The following is an 18,010-nucleotide window of genomic DNA, read 5'->3' as shown; positions in this document are numbered from 1 at the left end:
GTGTTTGTGTGTCAGTGTCTAGGTGTGTGTGTGTACGTTTGTCAGTGTCTAGGCATGTTTGTCAGTGGCTAGGTGTCTGTGTGTGTGATAGTATTTAGGGGTGTGTGTGTGTGTCTCAGTATCTCTGTGTGTATGTGTGTTTATGTCAGTGTCTAGGTGTTTGTGTGTGTTGCAATGTCTAGGTGTGTGCGTGTCTGTCATCAGTGTCTGGGTATGTGTGTGTCAGTGTTGAGGCGTGTGTGCATGTCAGTGTCGAGGTGTGTATGTGTCAGTGTAGAGATGCGGCTGTGTCAGTGTATAGGTGTGTGTCAGTGTCGAGTGTATGTGTGTGTGTCAGTGTGGAGGTGGGTTTGTGTGTCACTGTCTAGGTGTGTTTGTCAGAGCCTAGTTGCGTGTGTGTCAGTGTCTAGGCCCGTGTGTGTGTCAGTGTCTGGGCCCATGTGTGTGTGTCAGTGTCTAGGCCCGTGTGTGTGTGTGTGTGTGTGTGTGTGTGTGTCAGTGTCTAGTTGTGTTTGTATGTGTGTCACAAGTGTTTGTGTGTGTTGCAGTGTCTAGGTGTGCATGTGTGTCAGTATCTAGGCCTGTGTGTGTGTGTCTAGTTGTATGTGTGTTGCATTGTCTAGGTGTGTGAGTTTGTGTCAGTGTCTAGCTGTGTGCATGTCAGTGTCTAGGCCTGTGTGTGTGTGTCAGTGTCTAGGCCCGTGTGTGTGTGTCAGTGTCTAGTTGTGTGTGTGTCTAGTTGTGTGTGTGTTGCAGTGTCTAGGTGTGTGAGTTTGTGTCAGTGTCTAGCTGTGTGCGTGTCAGTGTCTAGGCCTGTGTGTGTGTGTCTGTGTCTAGGTGTGTGTGTGTCAGTGTCGAGTGTATGTGTGTGCCAGTATCGAGGTGGGTTTGTGTGTCACTGTCTAGGTGTGTGTGTGTGTGTCAGTGCCTAGGTGTTTGTGTGTGTGTCAGAGCCTAGTTGAGTGTGTGTCAGCGTCTAGGTGTTTGTGTGTCAGTGTCTAGGTGTGTGTGTGTGTGTGTGTTTGTCAGTGTCTAGGCATGTTTGTCAGTGGCTAGGTGTCTGTGTGTGTGATAGTATTTAGGTGTGTGTGTGTGTGTCTCAGTATCTGTGTGTGTATGTGTGTTTATGTCAGTGTCTAGGTGTTTGTGTGTGTTGCAGTGTCTAGGTGTGTGCGTGTCTGTCATCAGTGTCTGGGTATGTGTGTGTCAGTGTTGAGGCGTGTGTGCATGTCAGTGTCGAGGTGTGTGTGTGTCAGTGTAGAGATGCGGCTCTGTGTCAGTGTATAGGTGTGTGTCAGTGCCGAGTGTATGTGTGTGTGTCAGTATCGAGGTGGGTTTGTGTGTCACTGTCTAGGTGTGTGTGTGTGTCAGTGCCTAGGTGTGTGTGTCAGAGCCTAGTTGCGTGTGTGTCAGTGTCTAGGCCCGTGTGTGTGTCAGTGTCTAGGCCCGTGTGTGTGTGTGTGTGTCAGTGTCTAGTTGTGTTTGTATGTGTGTCACTGTCTAAGTGTTTGTGTGTGTTGCAGTGTCTAGGTGTGCATGTGTGTCAATGTCTAGGTGTGCGTATGTGTCAGTATCTAGGCCTGTGTGTGTGTGTGTGTCAGTGTTTAGTTGTGTGTGTGTCTAGTTGTATGTGTGTTGCATTGTCTAGGTGTGTGAGTTTGTGTCAGTGTCTAGTTGTGTGCGTGTCAGTGTCTAGTCCTGTGTGTGTGTGTGGCAGTGTCTAGGCCCGTGTGTGTGTGTGTCAGTGTCTAGTTGTGTGTGTGTCTAGTTGTGTGTGTGTTGCAGTGTCTAGGTGTGTGAGTTTGTGTCAATGTCTAGCTGTGTGCGTGTCAATGTCTCGGCCCGTGTGTCTGTCAGTTTCTAGGCCCATGCGTCTGTGTGTCAGTGTCTAGTTGTTTGTGTTAGTGTCTAGTTGTGTTTGTGTGTTGCAGCGTCTAGGTGTGTGCATGTCTGTCAGTGTCTAGGTATGTGTGTGTCAGTGTCTAGGTGGGTTTGTGTGTCACTGTGTAGGTGTGTATGTGTGCGTCAGTGTCTAGGTGTGTGTTTGTGTGTCTGTCAGTGTCGTGTGTGTGTGTGTGTGTGTCACTGTCTAGGTGGGTTTGTGTGTCACTGTCTAGGTGTGTGTGTGTGTCAGTGTCTAGAAGCCTGTGTGTGTCAGTGCCTAGATGTGTGTGTTTGTGTCAGTGCCTAGTTCAGTGTGTGTCAGCATCTAGGTGTTTGTGTGTCAGTGTCTAGGCATGTGTGTGTGTCTGTTTGTCAGTGTCTAGGAATGTGTGTGTGTGTTTGTCAGTGTCTAGGCATGTTTGTGTGTGTTTGTCAGTGGCTTGGTGTCTGTGTGTGTGATAGTATTTAGGGGTGTGTGTGTGTGTCTCAGTATCTGTGTGTGTATGTGTGTTTATGTCAGTGTCTAGGTGTTTGAGTATTTTGCAGTGTCTAGGTGTGTGTCAGTGTCTAGATGTGAGTGTGTGTCAGTATCGAGGTGTTTAAGTTTGTGTTAGTGTCTAGGTGTGCGTGTGTGTTAGTGTCTAGGTGTGTGTGTGTGTGACAGTGTCTAGGCATGTGTGTGTGTCAGTGTCTAGTTGTGTGTGTGTCTAGTTGTGTGTGTGTTGCAGTGTCTAGGTGTGTGAGTTTGTGTCAGTGTCTAGCTGTGTGCATGTCAGTGTTTATGCCCGTGTGTGTGTGTCAGTGTCTAGGCCCGTGTGTGTGTGTCAGTGTCTAGGCCCGTGTGTGTGTGTCAGTGTCTAGGCCCGTGTGTGTGTGTCAGTGTCTAGGCCCGTGTGTGTGTGTCAGTGTCTAGGCCCGTGTGTGTCTGTCAGTGTCAAGGCCCGTGTGTGTGTCAGTGTCTAGGTGTTTGTGTGTGTGTCAGTGTCTGTGTTTGTGTGTGTTGCAGTGACTAGGTGTGTGCGTGTCTGTCATCAGTGTAAGGGTATGTATGTGTCAGTGTTGAGGCATGTGTGCATGTCAGTGTCGAGGTGTTTGTGTGTCAGTGTAGAGATGCAGCTTTGTGTCAGTGTATAGGTGTGTGTGTGTGTGCCTCAGTGTCTAGGTGTGTGTGTGTGTGTCAGTATCGAGGTGGGTTTGTGTGTCACTGTCTAGTTGTGTGTGTGTCAGTTTCTAGGTGTTTGTGTGTGTTGCAGTGTCTAGGTGTGTGCGTGTCTGTCATCAGTGTTTGGGTATGTGTACGTCAGTGTTGAGGCGTGTGTGCATGTCAGTGTCGAGGTGTGTGTGTGTCAGTGTAGAGATACGGCTCTGTGTCAGTGTATAGGTGTGTATCAGTGTCGAGTGTATGTGTGTGTGTCAGTGTCGAGGTGGGTTTGTGTGTCACTGTCTAGGTGTGTGTGTGTGTCAGTGCCTAGGTGTGTGTGTGTGTGTCAGAGCCTAGTTGCGTGTGTGTCGGAGTCTAGGTGTTTGTGTGTCAGTGTCTAGGGGGGTGTGTGTGTGTCTGTCAGTGTCATGTGCGTGTGTGTCACTATCTAGGTGGGTTTGTGTGTCACTGTCTAGGTGGGTTTGTGTGCCACTGTCTAGGTGTGTGTGTGTCAGTGTCTAGGTGTGTGTGTGTCAGTGTCTAGAAGCCTGTGTGTGTCAGCGCCTAGATGTGTATGTTTGTGTCAGTGCCTAGTTGAGTGTGTGTCTGTCTAGGCATGTGTGTGTGTGTTTGTCAGTGTCTAGGCATGTGTGTGTGTGTTTGTCAGTGTCTAGGCATGTTTGTGTGTGTTTGTCAGTGGCTAGGTGTCTGTGTGTGTGATAGTATTTAGGGGTGTGTGTGTGTGTCTCAGTATCTCTGTGTGTATGTGTGTTTATGTCAGTGTCTAGGTGTTTGTGTGTGTTGCAGTGTCTAGGTGTGTGCGTGTCTGTCATCAGTGTTTGGGTATGTGTGTGTCAGTGTTGAGGCGTGTGTGCATGTCAGTGTTGAGGTGTGTGTGTGTCAGTGTAGAGATGCGGCTCTGTGTCAGTGTATAGGTGTGTGTTAGTATCGAGTGTATGTGTGTGTGTCAGTGTCGAGGTGGGTTTGTGTGTCACTGTCTAGGTGTGTGTGTGTGTCAGTGCCTAGGTGTGTGTGTGTGTGTCAGAGCCTAGTTGCGTGTGTGTCGGAGTCTAGGTGTTTGTGTGTCAGTGTCTAGGGGGGTGTGTGTGTGTTTGTCAGTGGCTAGGTGTCTGTGTGTCTGTCAGTATTTAGGGGTGTGTGTGTGTCAGTATATTGGGGTGTGTGTGTGTGTCTCAGTATCTGCGTGTGTGTGTGTTTATGTCAGAGTCTAGGTGTGTTTGTGTCAGTGTTTGGACTATCTGCATCAGTGTCTAGGTGTTTGTGTATGTTGCAGTGTCTAGGTTTGTGTGCGTGTGTGTCAGTGTCTAGGTGCGTGTGTGTCGGATTGGAGGTGTGTGAGTTTGTGTCAGTATCTAGGTGTGCGTGCGTGTCAGTGTCTAGGTGTGCGTGTGTGTCTGTGTGTCAGCGACTAGGCCTGTGTGTGTGAGTGTCAGTATCGAGGTGTGAGAGTTTGTGTCAGTGTCTAGGTGTGTGTGTGTCAGTGTCTAGTTGTGTGTGTGTTGCAGTGTCTAGGTGTGTGAGTTTGTGTCAGTGTCTAGCTGTGTGCATGTCATTGTCTAGGCCTGTGCGTGTGTGTCAGTTTCTAGGCCCATGTGTGTGCGTCAGTGTCTAGGCCCATGTGTGTGTGTCAATGTCTAGGCCCGTGTGTGTCAGTGTCTAGTTGCGTATGTTTGTGTCAATGTCTAGTTGTGTGTGTGTGTCAGTATCTAGTTGTGCGTGTGTGTGTGTCAGTGACTAGTTGTGTGTGTGTGGGAGAGTGTCTAGTTGTGTGTGAGTGTGTGTTTGTCAGTATCTAGTGTGTGCATGTCAGTGTCTAGGCCCGTGTGTGTGTGTCAGTGTATAGGCCCATGTGTGTGTGTCAGTGTCTAGGCCCGTGTGTGTGTCAGTGTCTAGTTGTGTGTGTGTGTGTATGTATCAGTGTTTTGTGTTGTGTGTATGTGTGTATGTGTGTCAGTGTCCAGGTGTTTGTGTGTGTGTCACTGTCTAGGTGTTTGTGTGTGTTGCAGTGTCTAGGTGTGTGTGTGTCTGTCATCAGTGTCTGGGTATGTGTGTGTCAGTGTTGAGGCATGTGTGCCTGTCAATGTTGAAGTGTGTGTGTATCAATGTAGAGATGCGGCTCTGTGTCAGTGTATAGGTGTGTGTCTGTATGCCTCAGTGTCTAGGTGTGTGTGTGTCAGTGTCGAGGTGGGTTTGTGTGTCACTGTCTAGGTGTGTGTGTGTGTGTGTCAGTGCCTAGGTGTGTGTGTGTGTATCAGTGCCTAGGTGTGTGTGTGTGTCAGTGTCTAGGTGTGTGTGTTTGTCAATGTCTAGGCAAGTTTGTGTGTGTTTGCCAGTGGCTAGGTGTCTGTGTGTGTGTCAGTATTTAGGGGTGTGTGTGTGTCAGTATCTAGGGGTGTGTGTGTCTCAGTATCTGTGTGTGTTTATGTCAGTGTCTAGGTGTGTTTGTGTCAGTGTTTAGGTGTGTTTGTGTCATGTTTGGAGTGTCTGCGTCAGTGTCTAGGTGTTTGGGTATATTGTAGTGCCTAGGTGTGTGTGTGTCAGTGTTTAGTTGTGTGTATGTCTAGTGGTGTGTGAATTTGTGTCAGTGTCTAGCTGTATGCGTGGCAGTGTCTTGGCCCGCGTGTGTGTGTTTGTCGGTGTCTAGGCCCGTGCGTCTGTGTGTCAGTATCTAGTTGTATCTGTGTGTGTGTGTCAGTGTCTAGTTGTGTTTTTGTGTGTTGCAGCGTCTAGGTGTATGCGTGTCTGTCAGTGTCTAGGTATGTGTGTGTCAGTGTCTAGGTGGGTTTGTGTGTCACTGTCTAGGTGTGTATGTGTGCGTCAGTGTCTAGGTGTGTGTGTGTGTGTGTCTGTCAGTGCCGTGTGTGTGTGTGTCACTGTCTAGGTGTGTGTGTGTTTCACTGTCTAGGTGTGTGTGTGTGTGTCAGTGTCTAGGTGTGTGTGTGTGTCAGTGTCTAGGTGTGTGTGTGTGTCGGTGTCTAGAAGCCTGTGTGTGTCAGCGCCTAGATGTGTGTGTTTGTGTCAGTGTCTAGGTGTGTGTGTGTCAGCGTCTAGGTGTTTGTGTGTCAGTGTCTAGGCGTGTGTGTCAGTGTCTAGGCCCATGCGTCTGTGTGTCAGTGTCTAGTTGTGTGTGTGTGTGTGTGTGTGTGTGTGTCAGTGTCTAATTGTGTTTGTGTGTATTGCAGCGTCTAGGTGTGTGCGTGTCTGTCAGTGTCTAGGTATGTGTGTGTCAGTGTCTAGGTGTGTGTGTGTCAGTATCTAGTTGTGTGTGTGTGTCAGTGTCAAGGTGTTTGTGTGTGTATCAGTGTCTAGGTGTTTGTGTGTGTTGCAGTGTAGGTGTGTGCATGCCTGTCAGTGTCTGGGTATGTGTGTGTCAGTGTTGTGGCGTGTGTGCATGTCAGTGTCGAGGTGTGTGTGTATGTCAGTGTGTGTGTGTGTGTCAGTGTCGAGGTGTGTCCGACAGTATAGAGGTGTGTGTCTGTGTCAGTGTAGAGGTGTGTGTCTGTGTCAGTGTATAGGTGTGTGTGCATCAGTGTCTAGTTGTGTGTGTCTAGTTTTGTGTGTGTGTGTGTTGCAGTGTCTAGGTGTGTCTGACTGTCAGTGTCCAGGTGTGTGTGACTGTCAAAGTCGAGGTGTGTGTGCGTGTCAGTGTTGAGGTGTGTGTGTCAATGTCGAGGTGTGGGTGTGTGTCAGCGTCAGGGTCTGTGTGTGTGTCAGTGTCTAGGTGGGTTTGTGTGTCACTGTCTAGGTGTGTGTGTGTGTGTCTGTGTGCATCAGTGTCTAGGTGTGTGTGTCTGTCAGTGTCGTGTGTGTGTGTGTCAGTGTCGAGGTGGGTTTGTGTGTCAGTGTCTATGGGTTTGCGTGTGTCAGTGTCTAGGTGTGTGTGTGTGTCAGTATCTAGTTGTGTGTGTGTGTCAGTGTCAAGGTGTTTGTGTGTGTGTCAGTGTCTAGGTGGGTTTGTGTGTCACTGTCTAGGTGTGTGTGTGTTTCTGTGTGCATCAGTGTCTAGGTGTGTGTGTCTGTCAGTGTCGTGTGTGTGTGTGTCAGTGTCGAGGTGGGTTTGTGTGTCAGTGTCTATGGGTTTGTGTGTGTCAGTGTCTAGGTGTGTGTGTGACAGTATCTAGTTGTGTGTGTGTGTCAGTGTCAAGGTGTTTGTGTGTGCATCAGTGTCTAGGTGTTTGTGTGTGTTGCAGTGTAGGTGTGTGCATGCCTATCAGTGTCTGGGTATGTGTCTGTCAGTGTTGAGGCGTGTGTGCATGTCAGTGTCTGTGTGTGTGTGTCAGTGTCTGTGTGTGTGTGTGTATGTCAGTGTCGAGGTGTGTATGTCAGTGTCGAGGTGTGTCTGTCAGTGTCGAGGTGTGTCTGTCTGTCAGTGTAGAAGTGTGTGTCTGTGTCAGTGTAGAGGTGTGTGTCTGTGTCAGTGTAGAGGTGTGTGTCTGTGTCAGTGTATAGGTGTGTGTGTGTGTTACAGTGTCTAGTTTTGTGTGTCTAGTTTTGTGTGTGTGTGTGTTGCAGTGTCTAGGTGTGTGTGACTGTCAGTGTCCAGGTGTGTGTGACTGTCAATGTCGAGGTGTGTGTGACTGTCAATGTCGAGGTGTGTGTGCGTGTCAGTGTTGAGGTGTGTGTGTCAATGTCGAGGTGTGGGTGTGTGTCAGCATCAGGGTCTGTGTGTGTGTCAGTGTCTAGGTGGGTTTGTGTGTCACTGTCTAGGTGTGTGTGTGTCTGTGTGCATCAGTGTCTAGGTGTGTGTGTCTGTCAGTGTCGTGTGTGTGTGTGTCAGTGTCGAGGTGGGTTTGTGTGTCAGTGTCTAGGTGTCTGTGTGTCAGTGTCTATGGGTTTGTGTGTGTGTGTCAGTGTCTAGGTGTGTGTGTGAGTCAGTGTCTAGAAGTGTGTGTGTGTCTGTGTTTAGGTGTGTGTGCGTATGTGTGTCAGTGTCTAGTTGACAGTATGTCGGTGTCTAGGTGTCTGTGTGTGTGCTTGTCAGTGTCTGTGTGTGTGTGTATGTCAGTGGCTGGGTGTGTGTGTATGTCAGTGGCTGTGTGTGTATGTATGTCAGTGTCAAGGTGTGTTCATGTCAAGGTCGAGGTGCGTGTGTGTGTGTGTCAGTGTATAGGTGTGTGTGTGTGTCAGTGTTGAGGCGTGTGTGCGTGCCAGTGTCGAGGCATATGTGCGTGCCAGTGTCGAGGCGTGTGTGCATGTCAGTGTCGAGGTGCGATTCTGTGTCAGTGTGTGTGTGTGTGTGTGTGTGTGTGGGTGCGTCAGTGTCTAGGTGGGTTTATGTGTCACTGTCTAGGTGTGTGTGTGCGTCAGTGTCTAGTTGTGTGTGTGTGCGTCAGTGTCTAGTTGTGTGTGTGTGCGTCAGTGTCTAGTTGTGTGTGTGTGCATCAGTGTCTAGTTGTGTGTGTGTGCGTCAGTATCTAGTTGTGTGTGTGTGTCAGTGTCTAGGCCCATGTGTGTGTGTCAGTATCTAGGCCCGTGTGCGTCAGTGTCTAGTTGTGTGTGTGTGTCAATGTCTAGTTGTGTGTGTGTGTGTGTGTGTCAGTGTCTAGTTGTGTGTGTGTCAGTATCTAGTTGTGTGTGTGTGTCAGTGTCAAGGTGTTTGTGTGTGTATCAGTGTCTAGATGTTTGTGTGTGTTGCAGTGTAGGTGTGTGCGTGCTTGTCAGTGTCTGCGTATGTGTGTGTCAGTGTTGAGGCGTGTGTGCATGTCAGTGTCGAGGTGTGTGTGTGTGTATGTCAGTGTCGAGGTGTGTCTGTCAATGTCGAGGTGTGTGTGTCTGTCAATGTCGAGGTGTGTGTGTCTGTCAGTGTAGAAGTGTGTGTCTGTGTCAGTGTATAGGTGTGTGTGTGTGCATCAGTGTCTAGTTGTGTGTGTCTAGTTTTGTGTGTGTGTGTGTTGCAGTGTCCAGGTGTGCGTGACTGTCAGTGTCCAGGTGTGTGTGACTATCAATGTCGAGGTGTGTGTGACTGTCGATGTCGAGGTGTGTGTGCGTGTCAGTGTTGAGGTGTGTGTGTCAATGTCGAGGTGTGGGTGTGTGTCAGCGTCAGGGTCTGTGTGTGTGTCAGTGTCTAGCTGGGTTTGTGTGTCACTGTCTAGGTGTGTGTGTGTGTGTCTGTGTGCATCAGTGTCTAGGTGTGTGTGTCTGTTAGTGTCGTGTGTGTGTGTGTCAGTGTCGAGGTGGGTTTGTGTGTCAGTGTCTAGGTGTCTGTGTGTGTGTGTCAGTGTCTAGGTGTGTGTGTGAGTCAGTGTCTAGTTGGGTGTGTGTGTCTGTGTTTAGGTGTATGTGCGTATGTGTGTCAGTGTCTAGTTGACAGTATGTCAGTGTCTAGGTGTCTGTGTGTGTGCTTGTCAGTGTCTGTGTGTGTGTGTATGTCAGTGGCTGGGTGTGTGTGTATTTCAGTGGCTGTGTGTGTGTGTATGTCAGTGGCTGTGTGTGTGTGTGTATGTCAGTGGCTGTGTGTATGTATGTCAGTGTCGAGGTGTGTTCATGTCAAGGTCGAGGTGCGTGTGTGTGTCAGTGTATAGGTGTGTGCGTCAGTGTCTAGGTGTGTATGTGTGTGCACCAGTGTCTAGGTGTGTGTGTGCACCTGTGTCTAGGTGTGTGTGTGCGTATCAGTGTCTAGGTGCGTGTGTGTCAGTGTCGAGGTGTGTGTGTATGTCAGTGTCTAGGTGGGTTTGTGTGTCACCATCTAGGCATGTGTGTGTGTGTGTGTGTGTGCATGTCAGTGTCTAGGTGTTTGTGTTCAGTGTCTAAGTGTGTTTTTGTGTATCAGTGTCAAGGTGTTTGTGTGTCAGTGACGTAGTTTGTGTGTGTCTGTGTGTGTGTGTGTGTGTCAGTGTCTAGATGTGTGTGTCAATATGTAGGCCTGTGTGTCTGTGTGTTTGTCAGTGTCTAGGCCTCTGTGTGTTTGTGTATGCGTGTCAGTGTGTAGGTGTGTGTGTGTATGTGTCAGTGTCTAGGCGTTTGTGTGTTTGTTTCAGTGTCTAGGTGTCTGTGTGTGTTAGTGTGTAAGTGTTAATGTGTGTGTGTCACTGTCTAGGCCTATGTGTCTGTGTTTGTGTGTGTCGGTGTCTAGGTGTTTGTGTGTGTTGCAGTGTCTGGGTGTGTGTGACTGTCAGTGTCGAGGTGTGTGTGACTGTCAATGTCGAGGTGTGTGTGCGTGTTAGTGTTGAGGTGTGTGTTAACGTCGAGGTGTGTGTGTGTCAGTGTCTAGGTGGGTTTGCGTGTCACTGTCTAGGTGTGTGTGTCATTATATAGGCCCGTGTGTGTAGGTCTCTGTATGTGTGTGTATGTCAGTGTGTAGGGGTGTGTGTGCATGTATCTGTGTAGGGTTAGGGGTGTGTGTGTGTCAGTGTGTAGGGGTGTGTGTGTCAGTGTGATGGTGTGTGTGTGTGTTTCAGTGTCTAGGTGTGTGTGTGTTTGTTAGTGTGTCAGTGTCCAGGTGTGTGGGTGTGTGTTTGTGTGTGTTAGTGTCTAGGTGTAAATGTGTGTGTGTCACTGTATAGGCCTGTGTGTCTATGTGTGATGTGCATCAGCATCTAGGCCTGTGTTTGTGTGTGTGTCTGTCTGTCAGTGTCTAGGCCTGTGTGTATCTTTGTATTTGTGTGTCTAGTCCTGTGTGTGTCAGTGTCTTGGCCTGTGTGTTTATATGTGCCAGTGTGTGTGTGTGTGTGTATCTAGGTGTGTCAGTGTCTAGGGGGATGTGTGTGTGTGTCAGTGTCTAGGCATGTGTGTGTGTGTCAGTGTCTAGGCCTGTGTGTGTGTGTTTGTCTAGGCCTGTTTGTCTTTGTGTATGTGTCTAGGCCTGTGTGTGTATGTGGCTAGGTGTGTGTGTGCGTGTGTGTCTAGGTCTGTGTGTTTGTGTCTATGTCTGTGTGTGTGTGTGTTTGAGTGTATTTAGGCCTGTGTGTATGTGACTGTGTGTCAGTGTCTAGGCCTGTGTGTCTGTGTTTAGGCCTGTGTTTGTGTGTGTGTGTGTCAGTGTCTAGGGGGGTGTGTGTGTGTGTGTCAGTGCCTAGGTGTGTGTGTCAGTGTCTCAGCCTGCGTGTGTGTATGTGTCTGTGCTTATCTTGGCCTGTGTGTTTGTGTTTCAGTGTCTAGGCCTGTGTTTGTGTGCGTGTGTGTCTGTCAGTGTCTAGGCCTGTGTGTGTCAGTGACTAGGGGTGTGTGTGTGTGTTAGTGCCTAGGGGTGTGTATGTGTGAATGCCTAGGCCTGTGTTTGTGTGTGTCAGTGTCTAGGCCTGTGTGTGTGTTTGTCTGTGTGTGTGTCTAGGCCTGTGTGTGTGTTTGTCTGTGTTTATCTAGGCCTGTGTGCCTGTGTGTGTTGCGTGTCAGTGTCTCGGCCTGTGTTTGTGTGTGTGTGTGTCTGGCAGTGTCTAGGCCTGTGTGTGTCAGTATCTAGGGGCATGTGTGTGCGTGTCAGTGTCTATGGGCGTGTGTGTGTCAGTGTCTATGGGCGTGTGTGTGTGTGTCAGTGTCTAGGTGTGTGTGTGTGTGTGTGTGTCAGTGTCTAGGTGTGTGTGTGTGTGTCAGTGTCTAGGGGTGTGTGTGTGTGTGCGTCACCATCTAGGCATGTGTGTGTGCATGTCAGTGTCTAGGTGTGTGTATGTCAGTGTCTAGGTGTGTTTTTGTGTAACAGTGTCAAGGTGTTTGTGTGTCAGTGACATAGTTTGTGTGTGTCTGTGTGTGTGTGTCAGTGTCTAGGTGTATGTGTCAGTATGTAGGTGTGTGTCTGTGTGTGTGTTTGTCAGTGTCTAGGCCTCTGTGTGTTTGTGTGCATGTGTCAGTGTGTAGGGGTGTGTGTGTCAGTGTGCAGGGGTGTGTGTATGTGTCAGTGTCTAGGCATTTGTGTTTGTGTTTCAGTGTCTAGGTGTCTGTGTGTGTTAGTGTCTAAGTGTTAATGCTTGTGTGTCACTGTCTAGGCCTGTGTGTTTGTGTTTGTGTGTGTCAGTGTCTAGGTGTTTGTGTGTGTTGCAATGTCTGGGTGTGTGTGACTGTCAGTGTCCAGGTGTCTGTGACTGTCAATGTTGAGGTGTGTGTGTGTGTCAGTGTTGAGGTGTGTGTGTCAATGTTGAGGTGTGTTTGTGTGTGTGTCAGTGTCTGGATATGTGTGTGTGTCAGTGTCTAGGTGGGTTTGTGTGTCACTGTCTAGGTGTGTGTGTCAGTGTGTAGGCCTGTGTGTGTGTCACTGTGTAGGGTTAGGGGTGTGTGTGTGTCAGTGTGTAGGGGTGTGTGTGTCAGTGTGTAGGGGTGTGTGTGTCAGTGTGTAGGGGTGTGTGTGTCAGTGTTTAGGGGTGTGTGTGTGTGTGTTTCAGTGTCTAGGTGTGTGTGTGTTTATTTGTGTGTCAGTGTCCAGGTGTGTGGGTGTGTATTTGTGTCTAGGTGTTAATGTGTGTGTGAAACTGTCTACGCCTGTGTGTCTATATGTGATGTGCATCAGCGTCTAGGCCTGTGTTTGTGTGTGTGTCTGTCTGTCAGTGTCTAGGCCTGTGTGTGTATGTGTGTGTCTCAGTGTCTAGGCCTGTGTGTATTTTTGTAATTGTGTGTCTAGTCCTGTATGTGTCAGTGTCTTGGCCTGTGTGTTTTTATGTGCCAGTGTGTGTGTGTGTGTCAGTGTCTAGGGGAGTGTGTGTGTCAGCATCTAGGCCTGTGTGTGTGTGTTTGTCTAGGCCTGTGTGTGTTTGTGTATGTGTCCAGGCCTATGTGTATGTGTCTAGGGGTGTGTGTGTGTGTGTGTCTATGTCTGTGTGTTTGTGTTTATGCCTGTGTGTGTGTGTGTGTGTTTGTGTATTGGGCCTGTGTGTATGTGTCTGTGTGTCAGCGTCTTGGCATGTGTGTCTGTGTGTGATGTGTGTCAGTTTTTAGGCCTGTGTTTGCGTGTGTGTGTCAGTGTCTCGGGGTGTGTGTGTGTCAGCATCTAGGCGTGCGTGTGTTTGTCTAGGTCTGTGTGTGTCTGTGTCCAGGCCTGTGTGTGTTTGTGTCTATGTCTGTGCGTGTGTATCTATGTCTGTGTGTGTGTGTATCTGGGCCTGTGTGTCTGTGTGTGATGTGTGTCAGTGTCTAGGCCTGTGTTTGTGTGTGTGTGTCTGTCAGTGTTTAGGCCTGTGTGTGTCAGTGTCTAGGGGTGTGTGTGTCTGTGTGGGTTTATGTCTGTGTGTTTGTGTTTATGCCTGTGTGTGTGTGTGTGTTTGTGTATTAGGCCTGTGTGTATGTGACTGTGTGTCAGTGTCTTGGCATGTGTGTCTGTGTGTGATGTGTGTCAGTTTTAAGGCCTGTGTTTGTGTGTGTCTAGGTCTGCGTGTGTGTGTCTAGGTCTGTGTGCGTGATAGGCCTGTGTGTTTTGTGTGTGTTTAGGCCTGTGTGTGTGTGTCTTAGTGTCTAGGTGTGTATGTGTGTGTGTCAGCGTCTAGGCCTGTGTCTATGTGCATGTCTGTCAGTGTCTAAGCTTGTGTTTCTGTGTGTGTGTCTGCCTGTCAGTGTCTAGGGGTGTGTGTGTGTGTGTGTGTGTCAGTGCCTAGGTGTGTTTGTCTGTGTTTATCTAGGCCAGTGTGTGTGTTTGTCTGTGTTTATCTAGGCCTGTGTGCCTGTGTGTGATGTGTGTCAGTGTCTAGGCCTGTGTGCCTGTGTGTGATGTGTGTCAGTGTCTGGGCCTGTGTTTGTGTGTGTCTGTCAGTGTTTAGGCCTATATGTGTCAGTGTCTAGGGGTGTGTGTGTGTGTCAGTGCCTAGGTGTGTTTGTCTGTGTTTACCTAGACCAGTGTGTGTGTTTGTCTGTGTTTATCTAGGCCTGTGTGCCTGTGTGTGATGTGTGTCAGTGTCTAGGCCTGTGTGCCTGTGTGTGATGTGTGTCAGTGTCTGGGCCTGTGTTTGTGTGTGTCTGTCAGTGTTTAGGCCTATATGTGTCAGTGTCTAGGGGTGTGTGTGTGTGTCAGTGCTTGGGGGTGTGTATGTATGTGTCAGTGTCTAGGCCTGTGTGTGTGTTTGTCTGTTTGTGTGTGGGTGTGTCTAGGTCTGTGTGCATGATAGGCCTGTGTGTTTTGTGTGTGTCTAGGCCTGTGTGTGTGTGTATTAGTGTCTAAGTGTGTGTGTGTGTGTGTGTCAGCATCTAGGCCTGTGTGTTTGTGCGTGTCTGTCAGTGTCTAGGCCTGTGTTTCTGTGTGTGTGTCTGTCTGTCAGTGTCTAGGCCTGTGTATGTGGTTGTCAGTGTCTAGGGGTGTGTGCATGTGTATCAGTGTCTAGGCCTGTCTGTGTGTGTGTTTGTCTAGGCCTGTGTGTGTGTTTGTGTGTGTATCTAAGCCTGTGTGTGTGTGTGTCAGTTTCTAGGCCTATGTGCCAGTGTGTGTGTGTCAGTGTCCAGGTGTGTGTGTGTGTGTGTGTGTGCCAGTGCCTAGATGTAGGTGTGTGTGTCAATGTCTAGGGGTGTGTGTGTGTGTTTGTCTAGGTCTGTGTATGTGTCTATGTCTGTGTGCATGTGTCTATGTCTGTGTATGTGTGTAGCTAAGCCTGTGTGTGCTGTGTGTTAGTGTGTGGGCCTGTGTTTGTGTGTGTGTGTCTGTCAGTGTTTAGGCCTATGTGTGTCAGTGTCTAGGGGTGTGTGTGTCAGTGCCTAGGCCTGTGTGTGTGTTTGTCTAGGCCTGTGTGTGTGTTTGTCTAGGCCTGTGTGCGTGTTTGCCTATGTGTGTGTCTAGGCCTGTGTGTGTGTGTCTGTGTTTATCTCGGTCTGTGTGTGATGTGTGTCAGTGCCTAGGCCTGTGTTTGTGTGTGTGTGTGTGTGTCAGTGTCTAGGGGTGTGTATCTGTGTGTGTGTCAATGCCTAGGCCTATGTTTGTGTGTGTCAGTGTCTAGGCCTGTGTGTGTGTCAGTGTCTAGGCCTGTGTGTGTGTTTGTGTGTGTATCTAGGCCTGTGTGTGTGTGTGTCAGTTTCTAGGCCTATGTGCCAGTGTGTGTGTGTCAGTGTCCAGGTGTGTGTGTGTGTGTGTGTGTGTGTGCCAGTGCCTAGATGTAGGTGTGTGTGTCAATGTCTAGGGGTGTGTGTGTGTGTTTGTCTAGGTCTGTGTATGTGTCTATGTCTGTGTATGTGTGTATCTAAGCCTGTGTGTGCTGTGTGTTAGTGTCTGGGCCTGTGTTTGTGTGTGTGTGTCTGTGTGTCTGTCAGTGTTTAGGCCTATGTGTGTCAGTGTCTAGGGGTGTGTGTGTCTGTGTGTGTCAGTGCCTAGGCCTGTGTGTGTGTTTGTCTAGGCCTGTGTGCGTGTTTGTCTATGTGTGTGTCTAGGCCTGTGTGTGTGTGTGTGTTTATCTCGGTCTGTGTGTGATGTGTGTCAGTGCCTAGGCCTGTGTTTGTGTGTGTGTGTGTGTCAGTGTCTAGGGGTGTGTATCTGTGTGTGTGTCAATGCCTAGGCCTATGTTTGTGTGTGTCAGTGTCTAGGCCTGTGTGTGTGTGTGTGTGTGTTTATCTAGGTCTGTGTGTGATGTGTGCCAGTGCCTAGGGGTGTGTGTGTGTGTGTCAATGCCTAGGCCTGTGTTTGTGTGTGTCAGTGTCTAGGCCTGTGTGTGTATGTCAGTGTCTAGGCCTGTGTGTGTGTTTGTCTGTGTGTGTGTGTGTCAGTGTCTAGGCCTGTGTGTGTGTGTGTCTAGGTCTGAATTTGTGTGTCTACGTCTGTGTGCGTGATAGGCCTGCGTGTGTGTGTATTAGTGTCTAGGTGTGTATGTGTGTGTATCAGTGTCTAGGCCTGTGCGTATGTGCATGTCTGTCAGTGTCTAGGGCTGTGTTTCTGTGTGTATGTGCGTGTCTGTCAATGTCTAGGGCTGTGTTTCTGTGTGTATGTGCGTGTCTGTCAATGTCTAGGGCTGTGTTTCTGTGTGTGTGTCTGTCTGTCAGTGTCTAGGACTGTGTGTGTCAGTGTCTAGGGGTGTGTGTGTATGTGTGTCAGTGCCTAGGTGTGCGCGTGTGTCTGTGTTTATCTAGGCCTGTGTGTCTGTGTGTGATGTGTGTCAGTGTCTAGGCCTTTGTTTGTCAGTTTCTAGGGGTGTGTGTGTCAGTACCTAGGGGTGTGTATGTGTGTGTGTATGTGTCAATGCCTAGGCCTGTGTGTGTGTGTGTGTCAGTGTCTAGACCTGTGTGTGTGTGTCAGTGTCTAGGCCTGTGTGTGTGTGTCAGTGTCTAGGCCTGTGTGTCTGTGTCAGTGTCTAGGGCTGTGTGTCTGTGTCAGTGTCTAGGCCTGTGTGTGTTTGTCTGTGTGTGTGTGTCTAGGTCTGTGTGTGTGTCTAGGTCTGTGTGTGTGTGTCTAGGTCTATGTGTGTGATAGGCCTGTGTGTTTTGTGTGTGCCTAGGCTTGAGTGTGTGTGTGTATTAGTGTCTAGGTGTATATGTGTGTGTGTCAGTGTCTAGGCCTGTGTGTATGTGCGTGTCTGTCAATGTCTTGGCCTGTATTTCTGTGTGTGTGTGTCTGTCTGTCAGTGTCTAGGCCTGTGTATGTGATTGTCAGTGTCTAGGGGTGTGTGCATGTGTGTGAGTGTCTAGGCCTGTCTGTGTGTGTGTGTGTTTGCCTAGACCTGTGTGTGTGTTTGTGTGTGTGTCTAGGCCTGTGTGTGTAGTGTCAGTGTCTAGGCCTATGTGTGTCTATGTGCCAGTGTATGTGTGTCAGTGTCCAGGTGTGTGTGTGCCAGTGTTTAGATGTAGGTGTGTGTGTCAGTGTCTAGGGGTGTGTGTGTGTGCGTGTGTCAGCATCTAGGCGTGTGTGTGTTTGTCTAGGTCTGTGTGTATCTGTGTCCAGGCCTGTGTGTGTTTGTGTCTATGTCTGTGTGTGTGTGTCTATGTCTGTGTGTGTGTGTATCTGGGCCTGTGTGTCTGTGTGTGATGTGTGTCATTGTCTAGGCCTGTGTTTGTGTGTGTCTGTCAGTGTTTAGGCCTATGTGTGTCAGTGTCTAGGGGTGTGTGTGTCTGTGTGTGTCAGTGCCTAGGTCTGTGTGTGTGTCAGTGCCTAGGTCTGTGTGTGTCAGTGCCTAGGCCTGTGTGTGTGTGTGTGTGTGTGTGTGTTTGTGTATTAGGCCTGTGTGTATGTGTCTGTGTGTCAGTGTCTTGGCATGTGTGTCTGTGTGTGATGTGTGTCAGTTTTTAGGCCTGTGTTTGTGTGTGTGTGTCAGTGTCTCGGGGTGTGTGTGTGTCAGCATCTAGGTGTGTGTGTGTTTGTCTAGGTCTGTGTGTGTCTGTGTCCAGGCCTGTGTGTGTTTGTGTCTATGTCTGTGCGTGTGTATCTATGTCTGTGTGTGTGTGTATCTGGGCCTGTGTGTCTGTGTGTGATGTGTGCCAGTGTCTAGGCCTGTGTTTGTGTGTGTGTGTCTGTCAGTGTTTAGGCCTGTGTGTGTCAGTGTCTAGGGGTGTGTGTGTCTGTGTGTGTTTATGTCTGTGTGTTTGTGTTTATGCCTGTGTGTGTGTGTGTTTGTGTATTAGGCCTGTGTGTATGTGACTGTGTGTCAGTGTCTTGGCATGTGTGTCTGTGTGTGATGTGTGTCAGTTTTAAGGCCTGTGTTTGTGTGTGTGTGTCAGTGTCTAGGGGTGTGTGTGTGTGTGTGTGTCAGTGCCTAGGTGTGTGTGTAATAGTGTCTAAGCCTGCGTGTGTGTGTGTCTGTGCTTATCTCAGCCTGTGTGTCAGTGTCTAGGCCTGTGTGTCTGTGTGTGATGTGTGTCACTGTCTAGGCCTGTGTGTATCAGTGTCTAGGGTGTGTGTGTGTGTGTGTTAGTGCCTAGGGGTGTGTATATGTGAATGCCTAGGCCTGTGTTTGTGTGTGTTAGTGTCTAGGCCTGTGTGTGTGTTTGTCTGTGTGTGTGTCTAGGTCTGTGTGTGTGTGTCTAGGTCTGTGTGCGTGATAGGCCTGTGTGTTTTGTGTGTGTTTAGGCCTGTGTGTGTGTGTCTTAGTGTATAGGTGTGTATGTGTGTGTGTGTCAGCGTCTAGGCCTGTGTCTATGTGC

This window comes from Cetorhinus maximus, chromosome 24, assembly GCF_964194155.1.
Source record: "Cetorhinus maximus chromosome 24, sCetMax3.hap1.1, whole genome shotgun sequence".
Lineage (NCBI taxonomy): Eukaryota > Metazoa > Chordata > Chondrichthyes > Lamniformes > Cetorhinidae > Cetorhinus > Cetorhinus maximus.
Note: the sequence above shows the minus strand (reverse complement) of the source record.